The sequence below is a fragment of the Talpa occidentalis genome, unplaced genomic scaffold (genome assembly GCF_014898055.3).
Source record: "Talpa occidentalis isolate TD23 unplaced genomic scaffold, MPIMG_talOcc4v2.1, whole genome shotgun sequence".
Lineage (NCBI taxonomy): Eukaryota > Metazoa > Chordata > Mammalia > Eulipotyphla > Talpidae > Talpa > Talpa occidentalis.
The window spans coordinates 19,371,487-19,391,417 of record NW_026555331.1 but is presented as its reverse complement, the minus strand read 5'-3'; positions in this window follow the sequence as shown (position 1 = coordinate 19,391,417).

Sequence of the window (19,931 nt, the reverse complement as noted above, 5' to 3'; positions counted from 1 at the left end):
GCAGGAGAGACATTAAATAGGAAATATTATCAAATCATGTAGGTTTTCTGCTCTGAATAGTCCTTTCCTTCCTCCACGGCACATAAGAGAAGGAAATATGCAAGTAAAGAAGGAAAGTAATAATAAATTACATTGAGTGTTCTCATCAAATAAATATCTTGCTCACAATGTGGCAGGGATATTACATAGTACTTTACAGCTTAAAAATTACAACCAAAAATATTACCTAGAGCTGGAGTCAGACTTTGGAGTAAAGCTGATTATTCTTCTAAGGGGAGCTCAGAAGGGTCTAAGGATTATATAAGAGGGTAAAGGTGAGGAGTGCTTTCTTTCAAGGACACTTTAATCCCTTTTTAAAAACTTTTTTCCCCTAATCTTCATTTTTCCTTTAAAGATTTTATTTTTATATAGACAAGTTAAAAGAACAAATTCTTACTGTAGGTCATACGAGAATTAGCTCATCATTTTCAGCCATTTTTTTCAATGGCAGCAGATTGAGGCATGAATTTTTAGCAATTAAATGAATGAAAACCTTCAGCCTTAATAGTTACAGACTCTTGAACCTGGAATATTTTGTAATATTCCATCGGATATTGGAAGAAAGGATGATACAGACTGTCAATATGTTATTTGCTTCCTGGCATTCTTTGGCCCTGCTGTTGTTGTACAGGACTCCTAAGAGTTGAACAAGTAGGGGCCAGTGGGATTCTAAAAAGCTGGTTGGATTGCTAGAACAAATTTGTTATCAACATGGATAAATTGGGAGAGTTCTTTTCTCTTTTTAAAAAAGATTTATTTATTTATGTATACAAGAGTTGGGTGTGGGCCAGAGGTTGGGGTGGTGGTGGGAGGATTCACCAGAGACAGGGTGGGGAGCAGAATAGGCAGATATACTGAAATACACTGCTGAGGGGAGCAGCGGGAAAGACAGGAGAGGTCTGCTGTGCCATGTGGGTAGCTCCCTGGCCAGGGATCGAACTCATGCTGCAGTGGCTGCCAATAGCCTCACAGTACTGAGACTTAACCTCTTTCACTACCAACCTATCAACCTTTTCTCCCAGCCAGTCCTCCTTACTTTCCAGAGTGTGGGGCAAAGTAATAAGGGTGCACAAATGCAGTCTTAAATGGATGAACCCAGGAGCTTTGAGGACTTCTCACTGATTGGTCAAGGGAAAAAGATGGCTGCTGAGCTCCTAGGACTTTGTCCTACTCCCTCACCTGCCACGATTCAGCTTTTTAAACATGGCCAAGTCACATAAATATATTTACATACATGTAGGTATAGAATAGTCTTTAGCTCCTTTTAGGGCTGAAAATGAAATAAGTATCCATGAAAGGATAGGTTGCAAAACCAGACAAACAAAAACTAGAATTACAACCATAAAGACACTGAAATAGGGCCAGATTTGGATGGAATTAGACGTTTTTAGGGACAATTTAAGGGACTAGAAGTTAGTGAGGGGATCTTATGGAGGAAATTAGAACAGCATAAATAGTCAAACTAAGAATCTCTCTGTCACACCATCAAATTTCTTAAAAGTTGTCCTCCACATTGTCATATGATTTTCTTTATAAGTACTGGACTGGATAGGAATTCAGGAAGCAAATGCTTACATTGTCATTCCCATGAAAGACCAAACACCTTACAATGAAACTCAGCAACCATCTCAAACTTCGTGTCTACCCTCTGCTCATGCACACAGATACATAAGAGTTTTGTTGACTTTTGTGATGTGCATCATTCTCTATGCTCCCCTCCAAGGTAATGTTGGTTGAAGGAGGAAAGTTTCATTCCCTAAAGAGGGTTCAAAGGGAACGTAAATGGATAGTATTTAAAAAATGGGGGTCCTGTGTCAAACCAGTATGTGAAACAAGAAGGGAATATTGGATTTCCTGCCCAGGGCAATTTTTCTTGTGGTGTCTCTCTTAAGATTACTGTTTCATGCAACACACACCTAAAATAGACTAATTTGCATTTAATAGGAAATACTAAATACAACAGATGAATCTAAATCACATTCTTTTCTTCACATGGTCTTGACTGGTATCAGGTTTTATTTCACTGGTGTCTCAGAAACTTACATATTTGGATAGCTCTGGGATCATTTATTGAAAATTCAGAGCAATACACACAAGTATTTATTTAGTAGGACAATTTCTGGCATAAGTGAAGGGTAGCTAATGATTCAGGAGAAGAGGGAGAGGAAGCAGCAGTGGAATGCACTTGAATAAGATAGACTAATTGCAAACATTACTTACAGAAGAGAGCTAATACTGGAATTATAGACTCTTTTAAACCAGGTAAATTAATCCCAGACAGGTCACCCAGCTCTCTCTCCAGATAAGGCAGAAGCAACCAGAAATTCAAGGTGGAACATTGAAGAAAACAAGATAAGTGCCCAGGAAAATAGTCTGGGCATTGAGAATCTAGGCAATGCTCGCTTTGCACACAGCAAATGCCCAGGAAATATTCACTGAATGAATGGACACCAGTAGCTCATGGAAGGCGATATTTAACTGAAGATTTCTTGAGTCAGGAACTTTGATACATTCTTTCGGCTGAGGATAAGAGGAGGTAACAGGCTGTGGTGGACTGGGCACTATAGGAGGAGTATAGTCAGGTCATCGCAACTGAATGGGGTAAGAAAGGGACAGGAGCAAGGCAGCTCCCAGCAGGACACCTGGGTTCAGGCACCTGCAAATGAATAGATCTCTCTAATCTGTCAAAATGTGCCTTCAACAGCTGCTAGTTTGGCTTCCACTTTGGGTTGCCTATTTTTTTTTTCACTGAAAAAGATGTATTCATCACTTTAATGCAAAATGTCTGTAGATAGCACAAGTTTCACATTTATTTACATAGGAAATTTACAACCAATAGAAAAATTGCTCTGATGAGTAAACAAGGCAAGAGATTAAAGTGTACAAATATACTTAAAGCCGAACAGAAAATATTTACCTCATTTTCTCCCTGTCATGAGGGTGGATGTTTAAGACAGTATGAAAAACAGTTATTCTTCTTTCTCCATTTATTCTAAGGTTTTACAGTTGATTGTTACAATAATACTCCCATCCACTTTTAAAATTGATTTTTGAAAAAGAGCTATGTTTCTAATCCAGTCTACATGATGTTTTTCTAGCATGTTCCCAATAGGTTAAATCTAATAAAGTCAGGGAAAAGCAGTGAGGTTTAATCTATAGTTGGGGTGCCTGGGTTTATATACTGGCTCTGACACTTACCAGCTGTGTGACCTTGGGTAAGTCATTTCACTTTCTATGCCTCAGCTGCTTCATCTACAAAAAGAAGGCAATAATAGCATGCATCTCTTATAGGATTATTTAGGGATTAAATTAATTAATATAGGAAAAGCACTTAGAATTCACTGTGCCTGGCACAAATAAATGCAACAGAATCCTATTATTGTCACCATAAATTATTATTAATATAAAGAATATAGTCATATGGGCCAGTAGCTTGGGTTTTAACATCAAGCTGTGTGCCTCCTCTTTGCTTCAGTTTCTGAAACTAGTCTATGAAATGAACTCTGGGGTCAGTGTGTTGGATGACTTTTCCAGACATAGAAAACAGCAGAAGTTCAAGGTACTGAGTAGTAGGGGTACAAGAAGTCAAGGATCGTTTGGTAATTGCAAATATTTGACATGATCAGATTAAGAAGGACATGGCAGAGGAGAATGAGGGAGTGTAGAAAGATGCTTATGACCCTACCCCAGAGGTAGCTGTGGCATACATCTTCAAAGCACTTGTGGGCATACCAACACTTCCAGGCTATATTCAGAAGGCCAAGATCTCAAGTAATTGCAGGCGACAGGCAGGTAAGAAGAGGCATGTCTGGGCACAAGGTGGCAGAAGGCAACTGCCAATCAGCCTCAGTGCAAGGAATGTAATATGGCAGGTTCAAATGTCAGAACAGGAGAGGAGAGGATTAGAACAAATAGTTTTTAATGTCCCTCTTTGAAACCAGAGAGCCCTACTGGATCCCATGCTAAACAAGAGGGAGCTGGTTTCAGCTACTATCACTGATAATAGAAACATCACCATTCTGGCTAAGTTGAAAAATTCACAGTATTTCCAGGTGGCTTGAGGTTTCTTCTTTCAGCAGAGATTACCAATTTTGCCCTACTGCTGGCATATTTAAAAATATTTTTCCATTTATAATGGCCTCTGATAAAAGAACCCAACCATGAGTAAAACTTGCAATTGCCTAATAATGCAATTGCCTAATAATGCAATTGCAAAATCTTTACTCATGATCATAATTAATGTCTTAATAAATAATTATTCTGATACTGGGTAGATTGATTCCAATAAGATTTCTTTGTTATTTGAAGAGAAAACCCTTTAGGTAATGCCATTGACCCCAACAACCTGCAAAGACAAAAAATGTTTTCTAATTGGTAAATGGCTTTGGGAAATAATATTTTTACATATTTTTCATTCCCATTAATCTTTCTTTTGGAATTTTCAGCTAATTCTCTTACCTCGGGTTTTGAAAGATGCTTTCCTATCCTACAGGTCATAGCCAAAAGCGATTTATGCCTTCATGTCTTCCATGATCTCTCTCTACCCAAGTTGGGTATAATCTCTTCCTTGTTGAATCATTCATTGTACTTAACCTGCACTTTCCTAGGGGAATTACATTTGCCATCTTGTGATATAATCTTTATTGTGCACGCATTAGCCCTTTGTCAGACTGTACCACCCCTCAGGGGAGGATCTAAGGGCATGTTGTTCAAATTCATGACCACCCTAATGCACCCAGCAAGCATGTACTAATAGCATTGAACATGTTTTTGAGCTGTCAATGCACAGTTGAGTCTCTTGCCTGATAAGTCTTGTTGTCTTGTTTTGCTCCTGCACAGAGGTCAGGAGCAAGAGTATAGTCCCTCTGGCCTCTTTCTCCCCTGCCAGTTCCTGTCCTTCATTACTCTTAAACTCAGTCATGGGAACACAAGAGTTTTATTTTTCTACTGAAGACCAAAGAACTCAAGTATTTATTTTTGGTACTTAGCTCAGTCAGGAAAGCATTTTGTCAGAAGTCTGAAAATGTATCTTGTTATACATGAAATTGAAAGGATTGAAAAAATAAACTTGGGGATGATTAAAGAGTTATAGCCTTTACTAAAGTGTGCTTCATGAAGCAGTAGCCGCATGAGTTGTTAATAGGTTTGGTTGAAAAGGAGGAAGAGGTCAGAAGCTAGTGAGTCTAAAAAATGCTGGGATAAGCAGAATTAATTTTCTTTTGAATGTAGAACTTTTATGCATATAATCTTCTGGAGGAGACTAGAGTAATTAGCATTTCCAGATTTATTTTTTTTAATTACAAACACAGATTTCTCAATGAACTTCTTGAATGGCTAATATTCTTTGGGATACATATTGGAAGATCATATTCCTTGTGCAGTTGAACATGCAATAAAATACATTTTGAGTGATGGAATGAATGAATGAATGAATAATTTGATAATGAGTTAGCAACAATGGCATTGCTATTGGGCAATAGCAGATGATCAAAGGAAATGGCAGCTAAAGTCCAAATACCTACTTCCAGCTCCACCCATGTCCTCTTGACCCATACTTTCTCTTGATTCAGGGCTGATTGATTCTGTCACTCGAAAGCAGAACATCTAGTTGCCTAGATCTAGTTCACAAGATCCACAGCTTGTGACATCTGCTAGGCTTCCTTATTAGGCTTTAATAGCAATCAGTACCTGCCTGAACTTCTGGTGGTCTAGCAGCTAATCGCATTGCAGAGAAAGATGCTAATGCTGGATGCCTGAAGGATACTGTTCTTGGGAGAAGAAAATGGCAGTGAATGACCTTAAGCTTAAGAGTTCAGAGCTAGCACAAGCAATCTGTAGTCTCTGGGTTTTCCAAATGTCTCTGGCCATGAGTCAATGAGAATATTTCTTTTCCTTCTCAGGGCAACAGCACATTTGTTCATGGTATGGTGTTACACTTTAGGGGTTAGGAAGGCAAGGCTGAAGGGAGACACAGAGTGGATGAGGACAGAGAACTGCATGTCTCTTTCATAGAAAGAACAAAGTGTTCACTCAGTGAATCTTGTTGATTGCAATCTCCTGGCTGACTTCTGTGTGCTTCGGTTATAATTAACTTCCATATATTTTATGGGGATTGGTGACATGTCAGCATTTTTGGAACTTGGTACTAAGCATCAGATGTAATAACACTATTTATCTTCCATATGGGCACATTTTAGGGTTATGGATAAAGATAAGTCAAGAGAACCCACACAATTTCATCAAACTTCCATTTGCTTTGTTACTTTTAAGAAAGCATAACGCAGGATGATTTTTTCCTCTTCTTTTGCTCAGCAGAAATGGCAAAGAATATTGCTTAATGGAAAACAAGTATGCCCTTAAGAAATTCTTGTGTAAGAGTTTTTAGATCAATGCTCAAACTAATCCCATGCTCCTGGAAATTGACCTTCCTCTCACTTAACATGATACCTGCTCCCATAGGGTGGAAACAGGTTTATTAACCTCTTTTCACTTTGCAGTGATTCACTGCTGTAGAGAGGAAAAAGCACTTAGATGAAGTACACAAAGTTTTGTTTCCAGCTTCTCCTAAATGTGGGATCTTGGACAAGTCTCTTTATCCCCTTAAGCCTGTTCCGTTCTGCAGAATGGGGGGTAGGAGGTTAACTATGAATGTGTATTGAGAACTTTTCACCCCCAGGTGCTATGCTGGATAGTACACATACTTTTCTTGCTTAATCCTCATGAAGTGAATGCACCCGATTTCTTTTTTTTCTTCAGTGAGGACCTTGGGAACTGGAAAGATTAGGTGGCTCGCTGAAGTTATAGTTAGGTAACAGAAGGTTGACTTGTGGAACTGACTCCACAGCCTGGGCACTTAGCCACTAGACTATGCTGATATTCTGTTGTGAAGAAGAAAATAGATGCCCCAAAGAATATTGTGATTTTTATGTTCCATCCCTGTGTTAAACATTATAACTGAGTTCCAATCAAGTGATTCCTGATGGTTTGGTCCTTCGGGAGATACTGAGAATGATGAAGTATAGCCTGCTTTCTGACTAATTGTCCACAATAATTGTCCACAAAAGAAAGTTTTGTGCTTGGCTAATGGCAGAAGAGAAAGTAGAGTAAGGGCAGAAGAACAACACTCTTATTTTGGCCTAAAAGCCCTGCATGGTCAATCTTCACCAATCCCTTCAATACTATCTCCTACCACCAACCCTTAGGTGAGGTTGCTTTCTCCTGGAGGGCAAGGATTTTTGTCAGCTGTCATATCAAAATTATTATGCCATTTGTAGGCATACAATAAAATTAAGATGAGATATTTAGGTAGTGATATAAAAAACCCCAGAAAATTTCAGCTCACGTATACATGGAATACTAGACCATTGTCCTGGAATATGGATACAGTAAATATTTCATGAAATGTTTAAAAAAAAGTCCTAAGAAGTACAAATATTTAGAGTCTTTGGAGACAGTCCCTAGATCTCAAAAAGTTGCCAGATAGTGAGATAGTGCCGGGGACTTTTGAATTAGGTCTCATAGGAGTGTGACTATGTCCAAACGCATCAAGATATATACATTAGGCTTGCACATTTTTGTATATCAATTATACCTCAATCAAAACAAACAAAAAACCAAGAACAGTTTTAGTGCTTTCCTAGGGTTTTCTGACAAGTCTGGATAACAGTATCTTCCTAACACATTCAATTTCTAATTCTTGATACTAGTACTACATTATGAAGACTTTATAAGAAAGGATGACTTTTTGTTGAAGTAGGAAAAATAATTCTTCCAAGATTGACCAATGAAAACCTAAGTTCTCTGAGTCTTTGCTCCTAACTTAAATCAGCAGGTTGAAGGATTATGTATGATGTATATATTTTTATACAAACATAAAGAAAAATGCCTATATGAGCTTACAAGTAATACGGAACAAATACAATTAATAGATCCAACTGGTCAAATTATTGATAATTTTTTTCCAAGGTCATAACAACAAAGGATATCATTAAGGACAAGATGAGATGGTCTCAACTCAGCATAAAGATAATCAGGACAAGTTTTCATTTGCCTAAGTGATTTTTTTGCATCCTTATGTCCAATAGTATATTTTGGTTTATTTTATTCTATATAATCTGGAGAAGAAATCAATGTGGACAGCAAAAATGCATTAATTTAAAGATATGTCACATAATAAGGCCAAGTAAGGACAAAACTGCTGTTTCCAATATTTCCTAAATGGGATTGTATCCTTTCCTCATAGTGTTGAACTCAGTCATTTTCCTAAGGCAAGTTGCAGTGACTATGCCAAGATTACTCATTATTTTTTCCAGTTACGCACAAGTTGTACCATTGTGATGATTTAGCTATCTTTATTGTAAACTTTTCTGTGGGTTGAAGGGTGGACATATTACCAACTTGAGATTCGCACTGCCTACCATTGCCATAAGAAACTCAGCATTCTATTGTGATATTCAATTTCCTTTTTACTTGTGAGATGTTAGGACCCCTAGTGCATAGACTATTTCAGTTTTTAAAAGAGAATTACAATAGAGTCAGAAATTTACTTTCAGAGATAAATCTTCAAGGTTAGATGTCAGGGCAAGTCTCCTAAAAGGAATGACAACTACAGAAACTATTTTGTTTAAATGATTTTGACTTGCTTTGAAAACTAACGTGAAATCTTTTAAATCATCAGTCCATAGCCATAACACCCCCACATCACCCGGCACTTCGTTCCCTGTGATGGGAAATAAAGCTCAGTGTCTTTCACATAGAGGCAAATAACCACGGTAATGGACAGATTATTATAAACAAGTAAATTATGGGAATTGAATGAAAAAACAATTTTAAGATATGGTTTTTCTTCTGTAAAAACTTTTCTTGCTTATTTGAAGTCATCTAACACTGTGAACAGATCCAAAATAACACAATCCAATGTCAGAGTATTTGACATTGAAGAAAAATTCACTATTATTAAACCAATTATTAAACAAGATGAAGGAAATGGTTTTCAAAATACAAGGGCAAGATATAAGGTATAGAAGTCCCCAAAGTTTGAAGTGTTTGTTTGCTTAATTGTTAAATTGAAGACAACGTGCCTCATTTTTAAGTTTAATGAAAATGTAGCATTTAAGCTCTGTACAGCAAAAGAGACCTTAACCAAAACAAAGAGACACCCCCTGATTGGGAAAAAATCTTTGTACTCCATACAACTGATAAGGGACTGATCACAAAGGTATACAAAGAACACACATGACTCAACAAAAACAAAGTAAACAATCCAGTCAAGAAATGGGCAGAAGAACTTAAAAGACATTTCTCCAAAGAGGAAATGCAAATGGCCAACAGGCATATGAAAAAATGTTCAACATCCCTTATAATCAGGGAAATGCAAATCAAAACCACACTGAGATACCACCTTACACCAGTAAGAATGGCACATATCAAGAAAACAAGCAACAACAGATATTGGCGAGGATGTGGTGAAAAAGGAACTCTCCTACATTGCTGGTGGGAGTGCAAACTGGTCCAGCCACTGAGGAAAGCTGTCTGGAGGTTCCTTAGTCTACTAAAAATGGAGCTACCATATGATCAGGCAATTCCACTCCTAGGGATCTACCCAAAGAACACAAAAACATTGATTCAAAAGAACACCTGTATCCCTATGTTTACTGCAGCTCTATTCACAATAGGTAAAACCTGGAAACAACCCAAATGCCCAAAAACAGATGACTGGATCAAGAAGATGTGGTACATATACACCATGGAATATTATTCAGCCATTGAAAAAGACAAACTCATGCCATTCACAGCAACGTGGATGGAGCTAGAAAGAATTATGCTCAGTGAAATAAGCCCGAAGGAAAAAGAAAAATATAGGGAAGAAAAAAGCAGGAATATAGGGGAACCCAATATGACATCAGTGTAAAAAAATAACAACAGTACAAAACACAACAAAACAAAAACAGACAATTATAAATCAGAGACATCCTGCAGGGGAGGAGGTGGGAGAGGGATCAGAGGGAGGGAGGGAGGGAGGAGCACAGGGAACTGAGGTGATGGTGCACGGGTGCATAGGTAAAGGAAACTCTATGGGGACTACACCTGAGGGGATGCGGGGAAGCATATATTGCTTAAAAATGAACAATGATGTAAAAAATAAAAAAAAATTAAAGAAAATGTAGCATTTAATAAGGGCAGATCTTAGACATTTTTGGAGCACAGGAAATTCCCTGCAGAATATAGTCCTAAGAATAGCCTAGAAGCAGCAGTAGAGCGAATGAAGAAGCGATCCTAAATTGTTCACTAGCTTAACAGAAAATACTGTTGTACAACAATGAATTGCTAACGGTTATATGAATTATCAGGTCTTACACAAAGCAGTTGTATGTTGCCATTATGGTGGACATTTTTTGCTTTTGTAAAAAACTTTCATTAGAAAAAGATGTCCTCTGCAATACAAATACAAACAGTATTTTCTGCTCTCCTAAACTTATTAATTACTGACCAGGTATTTCCTACTTCCCAACTATGATTCCTGTGTATGTTATATCACCCTCCCCCATAGTTCTCTTTTATAAACTTTACAATATTTCCAACATTCTTACCAGTTCTTTTTTGAGTGAAGCCAAGGCATGTTCAATGTCTGAATTTGATTGCTTTGGTCCATTTTCCCCTTTGTCATACTGGAAGGAATAAACTTCTGACTGGACACAGTTGTTATATGTGTCAGATTTTGAAGAAAAGTCTTTAGGCAGTGTCAGAATCGTTTCCATTTTTCAAAATTTATATTCACCTGAGGATAGGGCTTCCTCAAGGTAGGTGTAGCTTTTGCCGAGTTATTTAGATAGTCTGGAATGTAAAACTGAAGTTGCAAGACTTGCATAGCAAACACTCATAGAGTATACTTGAAATTCTGCTAACCAATTGGGACTGCTGTTATTAAAAGCTTGAGTTCTCACCCTTAGTCACTGTTGACCCTTATCACACACACACACCAAAAAGTGCAGGGGATTGTTACAGCAATGTGTGCTTTCTTCATTTGTTTACAGGTAATGCCATTCAATTGTCTTAATTATCAATTACTTTGTAATTCAACAACAATTCTTGGAAAATTCTTAAGGTTCTATGAAGAAAAAGGCTTATTAACAACAACAAAACAGATCTTAGGATTTTGAGGCTATGATGAATCCCTTACCCAATTGTTTCATAAGAGAAAGTCGAAGTATATAGTTTTCTTCCCAGGTATCAAATCAGTTTTGAATCCTTACAAGTTTATATTAAGAATAATATGAGGCCATATTTATAAATGCACACTATGTGCTTATTACTGTATTAAGACCTTGAGTTCTTTTTTTCTTTTATTTTTAAAGATTGATTTGTTTATAGATACAAGAACTGGGGTATAGGCTAGAGGTGTGGGGGTTAGAAGATTCACCAGAGACAGTGGGAGCAGAACAGGCAGATCGACTGAAATACACTGCTGAGGGGAGCAGCAGGAGAGGCAGGAGAGGTCTGCTGCGCTATGTGGGTAACGCCCTGGCGAGCCTGTTATCAAACTCATGCTGCAGAGGCTGCAGATAGCTTCATAGTGCTGTGCTTAACCCCTTGCTTCACCAGGAAGGCACAGATCTTGAGTTCTTTAATAACAAAGATTGTATTATTTATTTAGTGTCCAATGCCAGGTATGTTTTAGGCAGTTAATCGGTTTTCACCAAATGAATGAAAGGTTTAATGTAAAGAAATACTTTATGAAGACTGTGAAATTGTAGTAATTTTGTTTTTCATTCTAGAAGCCAGTGATTCATTTGACATTACAATACTTCTCATATTTACAAAATACCTAACATATTTTGAGCATGTGTCTGTCATAGACTAATTTCACTAAAATTTCTCAAGGCCTAAAGCTCTTTAGAAAGTCTAGGCAATCTCTTAGCCATGTCAGGCAGTTTTGCACATGTAGGACATTCTTAGATGGGCTTTCCGTTAGAGTAAATGTCAGAAGAATTCTTGCAATCCTGAAGGTAATGCAGAAGGTGGTCTTGTGAGACACTCTATCTCTCTGTAGAGCTCTGAAAATTAAGGTAACTTGTACAAAAAGGTTGGTGGGTCCTTAAAAATTTAAACAGAATCACCATATGTCCCACCAATTCTACTCCTTGGTATCTTTCCAAAAGAATGGGAAACAGGTACTCTAATACAAAGAAATTCATGTTCACAATGGCATTGTTCACAAAAGCTAAAAGGTGGAAACAACTTTGATATCCATCAATGGATGAAGAAGCAAATAACTTGTAGTATGTCATGCAGTGGAATAGTGCTAAATCATAAAAGGGAATTAAGCTGGTCCATGCTAAAATATTCAGTGAAAGAATATATACTGTAGGATTTCATTTATATGAAATATCCTGAGTAGGCAAATCCATACACATAGAAACAAGACTGATGACTGCCAGAGGGCAGGAAAAACAGAAAACAGGGAGCAACCGCTTTGGGGTACAGGTTTGCCTTGGAAGTAGAGAGAGATGGTGACTGGACATCATTGTGAATGTACTAAACCATGGAATGTTCTCTTTAAAGTAATTAATTTTATGTTATGTGAGTTGAACCTCAATTAAAATAAACAAGGTGTGAGTGTAAAATAAACAAGGTGTGAGTGTAGGGGGTTAAAGAAAAAAAAGGGAGCAGAGTGACAGAATATGAGGACTTTCCCATTAGATAGTGACTTTGAAGAGGCAAAAAGATCAGAAGCAAGGAATGAAGAGCAACTCTAAGAAGTGGGAAAAGGCAAGAAAGAAATTCTCCCCTCAAACCTCCAGAGAGGAGCTCAGCACTGCCATTGCCTTGATTTGAGCCCTCTGGGACCCACATTGGACTTCAAAACTAAAAACCGTAAAATAACAGTTTTATTTTTCAAAGCTAAAAATGGTAACAAAATATCATGCATTGGCCTCATTGCTGCAAAGAATTTCAGAGATTTTGCAGAGCAATCTGGATGAAGATAAGATGAGAAAGAGGATGGGATTTTGCAAGGGCACGCAGCTAGTTGTCCTAAATAATTCAGAAACAGTGTTTCTTCCGGAAATCAAGACAAAGGAAGGGAGCGCACAGTGAATGACATGTTGTCCTTATTTTATGAAAGAAGGGAACAGATAGAAATAAGCAAATTGACCAACCTCTCCAATCTAGTACTGTGGTTTTAAATTTTTTTTAAGTATTTAAAAATATCAGAGGAATGCATTTACATAAGTGATAATTCAAAAAATCACGTCCTAGAGAATGGAGGGCTTATGATGAAAACTCTCCGTTTCTAATACTCCCCTTGCCCAGTCAAGTTCCATGACACTTTGTGTTCCCTCTTGAATTGTCTTCGGTATAACTTAAATATCATTAAACAATGCTGTGGTTGTTGGGGGGGTGCTCCCTGGTGGCGCAAGGGGTTTAGGCTCAGCACTATAAAGCTATCAGCAGCCACTGCAGCACGACTTTGATCCCCTGATAGGGAGCTACCCACATGGAGCAGCAGACCTCTCCTATCTTGCCCGCTGCTCCCCTCAGCAGCGTATTTCAGTAAATACACCTGTTCTGCTCCCCACTCTGTCTCTGGTGAATTCTCTTAATGTCAGCCTCACCTTTGGCCTATACCCCATCTCTTGTATGCATAAATAAATAAATCTTTAAAAAAAATACTGTGGGGCATGAATAATTAACAAATACTCGCATGGTATTTATTATGTGCTTTACAAATATAACTCATTGAATGTAACATATCTAGAAGGTGCTAGAGCTGGAACTTGGGATGGTGTGACTTTAGATGCAGTGCTGTTGGCTACTTTAGCATGCTGCTTACAAACACTAGTCCATGTGTCTCAGTGGCACAAGTTCTTGGCCAAGCTGGGATGTGAGTCTAACTGGGATTCAAGTTTCTAATGCTTTCTGCGAAATCTTTCTGCCTTCGAAGGGGGATGACCATTGAAGGAATGGAACACATGACTGTCTTAACTCTGCCTGAGATTAGAAAGGAAGAACAAGTAGAGATTAACAGAATTTTCTTAGTACACCAATGAAACACTTTTTTTTTTTTAAAGATTTATTTATTTATACAAGATCCAGGGTACAGGCCAGATGCGCAGGAGGGTGAGAGGATTCACCAGAGACAGAGTGGGGAACAGAACAGGCAGACTGAAGAAATACACTGCTGAAGGGAGCAGCGGGCACGGCAGGAGAGGTCTGTTGCGCTGCGTGGGATTCTCGCTGGCTGGCTGGGATTGAACCTGCGCTGCAGAGGCTGTGGACAGCTTCACAGCGTAGTGCTCAACCGCCTGCTCCACCAGGGAGGCCTTGAAACAAAATTTTTTTAATGATAGGAAAGCAGATTTTGTAGCTGTAATTTTTTTCATCTCATTTTCCTGGAGTCGTAAAAGTTAAATTTCCTTTTATCATCATTTAAAAAATTATAGTTTTGGGCAGGCAGAAATCTATCCAGCTTCCCTTTAACTAACAGTGGTTTTCCTGGGAGGCTGGTCACAAAAGGTCTCCAGGCATTCCCTGTAGCTTTGGATTAAAGGAGCTAAATCCTGGAGCTGCATTTTTTTCTATCAAACCAGAGTAATTTTGCCTTTTTTGGAAAATATTGCTGTGAGCTAAAGTTTCCTTCACTTCTGACATTTCTCACCCCACAGAGAGCTTTTCAAACTCTACCATGGAGCCTTGGCTGTCCTATGGTGAAACTTAAGAAACCAGCACAGGTAAGAAGACATAGAAGGTCCACACCATACTTCCCATTTAACCCACACAATTTTGTTGGAAGAAAATATTCTATTAAGAAAGAAAATACCATTGTGAGTATAGAAGAATATCTAGAACTGGAGGACTGGGGGTTAAGAAGGGAGCCAGCGTAAAAATAGCACTTCAAGAAATGTGAAAACCAGGCATGTACAGCTAATGTAGGTGTTTAAATGGTATTTCTTTGCTGTTGGAAGATTCTGGAAACTGACCATCGAGCTGGTAGAGTAAAATTCCATTTTAACTTCTGTATTCTGTGGTGGGGGAGGTGGGATTGTGTTGGTGAGAGTTTAAAAGAGAAAGTGAGGATAGAAAAAGATCAGGTGGATTAAATATAATAAAACCAAAGTCTCCCTGCTGGGGAAGTAGCTCCTTAATAATTGAATTCACTGTGGAATCAGACATCGCAGGTGAAGTCAGAGAACCTGCAGAGGAAATTCAAATTAAATTTTTGACCAAGTAATAAAAAACTGGAAGAGCCAGACTGCCATCCTGAGGCAGAATGCTAGGACAGAGTGATTGGATGGTTGCCAGCACGTCTGAAGCTTGATTTGACACCTACTGTGGTATCCAAATACCCTTAAGCTATTCTGTTTTCCTAAACAGTAATTTTATAATTTTGTGTTAAAATCCAGTGCAGAGACATGGTAAAAACAATGCAAGTGATACAGAAAGATCTACATGATCAGTTAAGACTCTCAGTTTGCTCCTAAGTGTCCTTTATTAGAAACAATTATTGTTTCAAATATATTGCACATCTTTTAAAAGTTAATCTATGAACTTACAATTAGTTATGTGTGTACATGTTCCTTTGAAGCCACCAATGATATCTACTGCCCTATAGTTTGATTTTTTGTTGTTGTTGTTCAATAGCTTATCTTGGAGCTTGTCTCTTTCCTTTTCTTGATGACATCTTTTATCAGATGAACATACCAGAACTCATTTAATCATTCCTAAGCTAATGCATATTTAGTTTCTCAGTTTATTTTTTTAGTTTTTTTGGCTGTGCAAACAATGCTGCAATAAATATCTTTGTCCATATATTATTGTACATATGGGCATGACTGTAGGAAAAAACTAATGGAAGTGGAAGGGTTAACTGGTATATGAATTTATTTATTTGTTTTTAATTTTTTAAAAATATTTATTTATTTATGCATACAAGAACTGGGGTACAGGTCAGAGGTGTGGGGCATGAGAGCATTCACCACAGACAGAGTGGGGAACAGAACAGGCGGATCTACAAAATACACTGCTGAGGGGAAGCAGCAGGCGAGTCAGGAGAGGTCTGCTGCGCCATGTGGGTAGTGCCATGTGGGTAGCGCCCTGGCGGCTGGCCGGGAATTGAACTTATGCTGCAGAAGCTGTGGACAGCTTCATAAGTTGCGTCTTAACCCCTTCACCACCAGGGAGGCCCTGGTATATGAATTTAGATTTGCAACAGCCTCAGTAAAACTGCCCTAGAGAAGGTAGTTAATTCTATCAATCATGTTTTGGAATGTCTGAGGTTTTCCACCCATATAATCCTGAGCTACTTTGTCCCAGCTGACCTGAATTATTTTCTCTCTGCATTTTCTGGTACCATTTCTCTGTGTAGGTAATAGGATGATTTGGAACTAAAAGGTCATTGCCACCACTCCACAAGCACTTTGCCCTGGTGTTTTGAAAGCATCTCTGAGCAAACATTAGAAATCATTTCTGCCTTCAGGGCCTTCAAGTGTGATTGTGGAGACCATGAAGCTGCCCCGATGAAGGGAAGGTCAGCTGAAATAGCAGATAGACATGCTGGACACGCAGAGGGGAGAGGTGTGAAGGGGTGATCCAGGAAGAATTGTGGAGAATCCCGCTTCTGACCTAGAACTCAAAAACTAACTGAAAATTTCTCTTTTTATTATTCAGACAGTTTTGTGCACCTGTCATGTCTCTGACCCTGTGCTGGTATTGGGGCTAGAAGGGTAAAATATATTTTCTGCTTTCAGTTTACTTACCCTTTCTGCTTCAATTGGGAGAGAGAATACTTGTTTGTTCTCAGTAGCACAGTGTTTAGTGATATCTATCTATCGACTGATTGATTGATGGATCAATTGATCAATCTACTTATCCATCATTTATTGCGATCAATAAATCCACCTATCATCTATGTCACACACATAAACACACACCTACATGTGTTCTCTTTCCTATTAAATAAAAATATCCCACTGGGAAAATATTTTTAATCAGCTCTGCTACGTTTTGCCTTCTACACATTTTAGATGCTTAAGTCCCACTTCACTTGCAAATCTCTTTTGACTTCTAAAGCCATATTAAATTCTGCCCTGAACCTTGTTCAGACATGTAACACAAGTCTCTAGAACTCATGCCTCAGTCTCTGAGGACAGAAGACATTGCGGAGGCCTTCGCCTATCTTCTCAGTGGTTGTGTTCACGGCGAAAGGAGGGCATCAGCACAGGTTAGCTGCATGAATACACCGGCTTTACTGTGTCTTTTGCTCCCCTATCCTTGCATGACTAAGATGCATTGGTTAATTCTTAATAAATACTTACCCTTTTTTTTTTTTTAAAGATTTATTTGTTTGTTTGTTTGTTTGTTTATACAGAAGCGAGGGAGGGTGAGAGAATTCACCAGAGCCAGAGCGGGGAGCAGAGCAGGCAGAAGGACCGAAGTACACTGCTGAGGGGAACAGCGGGCGGCAGGAGAGGTCTGCGCGCCATGTGGGACCCTCCTCTGGTGGCCGGGGAGCAGCCTGGGATGGAACCAGTGCTGTAGAGGCTGCGGGCAGCATCACAATCCAATGCTCAACCGCTGCACCACTGGGGAGGCCCTAAATACTTACCCTTTTATTTTTTAATTAATTAATATTTTACATCATTGTTCTTTTTTTTTTTTTTAACAATGAATGCTTTCTCTTCTGAGGTGTAGTCCCCATAAAATTCCCCCCAATAATTCACCCGTGCACCATCTCCATAGTCCTTGTGCTCTTCCCACCCTTGTTTTGATCCCTTTCCCTCCCACCCCCTGCAGAATGTCTCTGATTTATAGTTGCCTATTAATTTTGATTTTGATTTATTATTATCATTTTTTTTCCTGATCCATTATTTGCTTCCCCTATATTCCTCCTATAAGTGAAACATTCCAATATTTTTCTTTTCCTTCTGGCTTATCTCACTAAGCATGATTCCTTCCAGCTACATCTATGTTGCTGCGAATGGTCTGAGTTTATCTTTTTTTTGATTGCTGAGTAGTATTCTGTTGTGTATATATGTCACATCTTCTTGATCCAGCCATCGATTTTTGGGCATTTGGGTTGTTTTCATATCTTACCTATTATAACTAGTGCTGCAATAAACATAGGGGTGCAGGTATCCTTTTAAATGAATGTTTTTGTGTCCTTTGGGTAGATTCCTAGGAGTAGAATTGCTGGGTCATATGGTAGCTCCATTTTCAGTAGTTTGAGGATCCTCCACACAGCTTTCCATCATGGTTGGACCAGTTTGCACTCCCACCAGCAGTGCAGAAGAGTTCCTTTTTCTCCACATCTTCCCCAACATTTGTTGTTGCTAGTTTGTTTTTTTTTAATATGTGCCATTCTCACTGGTGTAAGATGGTATCTCATTGTGGTTTTGATTTGCATTTCTCTGATTATAATACTTCCATGTTGTCTGGGATGCAGGACAGAGGCTCCAATGTCATTCTTATAAATTTCAATTTCTTTCAACATTCTCTGGACCATTTTATGTCTTTGAGTGAAACTGCTTTCTTATCCTCCCTGGAGAAAATGCTTCCTTTGGATATTAATGTTTATATTACTGCACTAACATCTGAAATTTAGATTTTCTGTGTCCTCGCCCACCCCCTTTACGTATCCTGTGCACACATATGCCCAAAGACAGTATGCAGACACATGGAAATCCTCCCTGATCACTGCTACATGCCACACTCCTGTGTTTTGAGGTCACTGTCCTGAGAGCTTGCAATAATTCAGAGTACAGAGGAGCTCTTCGTGTCTTCACACAAGAAAAGGAAGTAATTTGTGACCGAACAAGAGGGTTAACAACAGCTGGTCATAGTTTAGTGAATTTAATTACTCGAATTTCTATATAATATCACCCCCAATGACATCTGGGTTGGAGCTGAACATGAGATTCCTTTTGGGTGAGCAAAATAAAAGAGGTCTTACCAAGCTCTGCTCTGCCTAATCCTTGTGGCTGATGCACATGGGCTACAGTGACATTTCTGGGATGGATTTGTCCTTAGCCAAGATGAGCTTTTTAATAAAACTGTGAGATAAAATTGGCATTAGCTACTTTTAACAAGGAAGCAAAATGTACAGTTGGAAAGTGAGAATGAAAAATGTTTAAGTAAAAGATCAAAGAATTCTTCCTTATCCACCTAGCTCATTCCCTGTGTTCATGAATATTTTTATTCCCTAATAAATAGGGGACCCAAATAGAAATGCAGTCAATTTCATTTTCGCAAACACTATAAATTGGACTACTTCCAAATTTGTTTTAATGAAGTCAAGTGCAAGCACTGACTCAATGGTAGGAAACCCAGCCTGGGATTGAAGGTGAGTTACCCCTTTCTTGGTGAGGTGTGGTCCATCGGTGAGCTTCACCTACATTACCTGGGAGTTTCTCAGAAATGCAGAATCCTAGATCCTACACACAGACCTACTGAATCAGAATATACATTTAGTGAGATAGGCCTGCAGCCCCCACAGTGATATCTCCTGGTCCGTGATATTGACTCTCTCCTTAAGGGCTTTCTCCCATAGAGTAACTAAAGGACCATTTGCCAGAGTAACGTACACTGAGGACCAGATTTGAGAAGTTTCCAGACACATAGAGAGGGATGCACAGATGCACGCCACATTTTGTGGTGCCAAACTGAAAGGTTTGCCATTTGTTCTGACTGTTTTATTGCCCTCAGACTCTGTGCTCAGCTTCTTGTGAGGCTTCCAAAACACAATGAATCCATGGAAAAATTAATAATGTAAAGGTTTTCTAAGGTTCTTGGCAGCAGAAGGGATTCATGTTGAGGTGGGGGTGGAGAAGGAAGAAACTCTGACATATAACATAGTAACAAAGACTTTCTAAACACTTGTCCAAGCTTCATCACCTCAG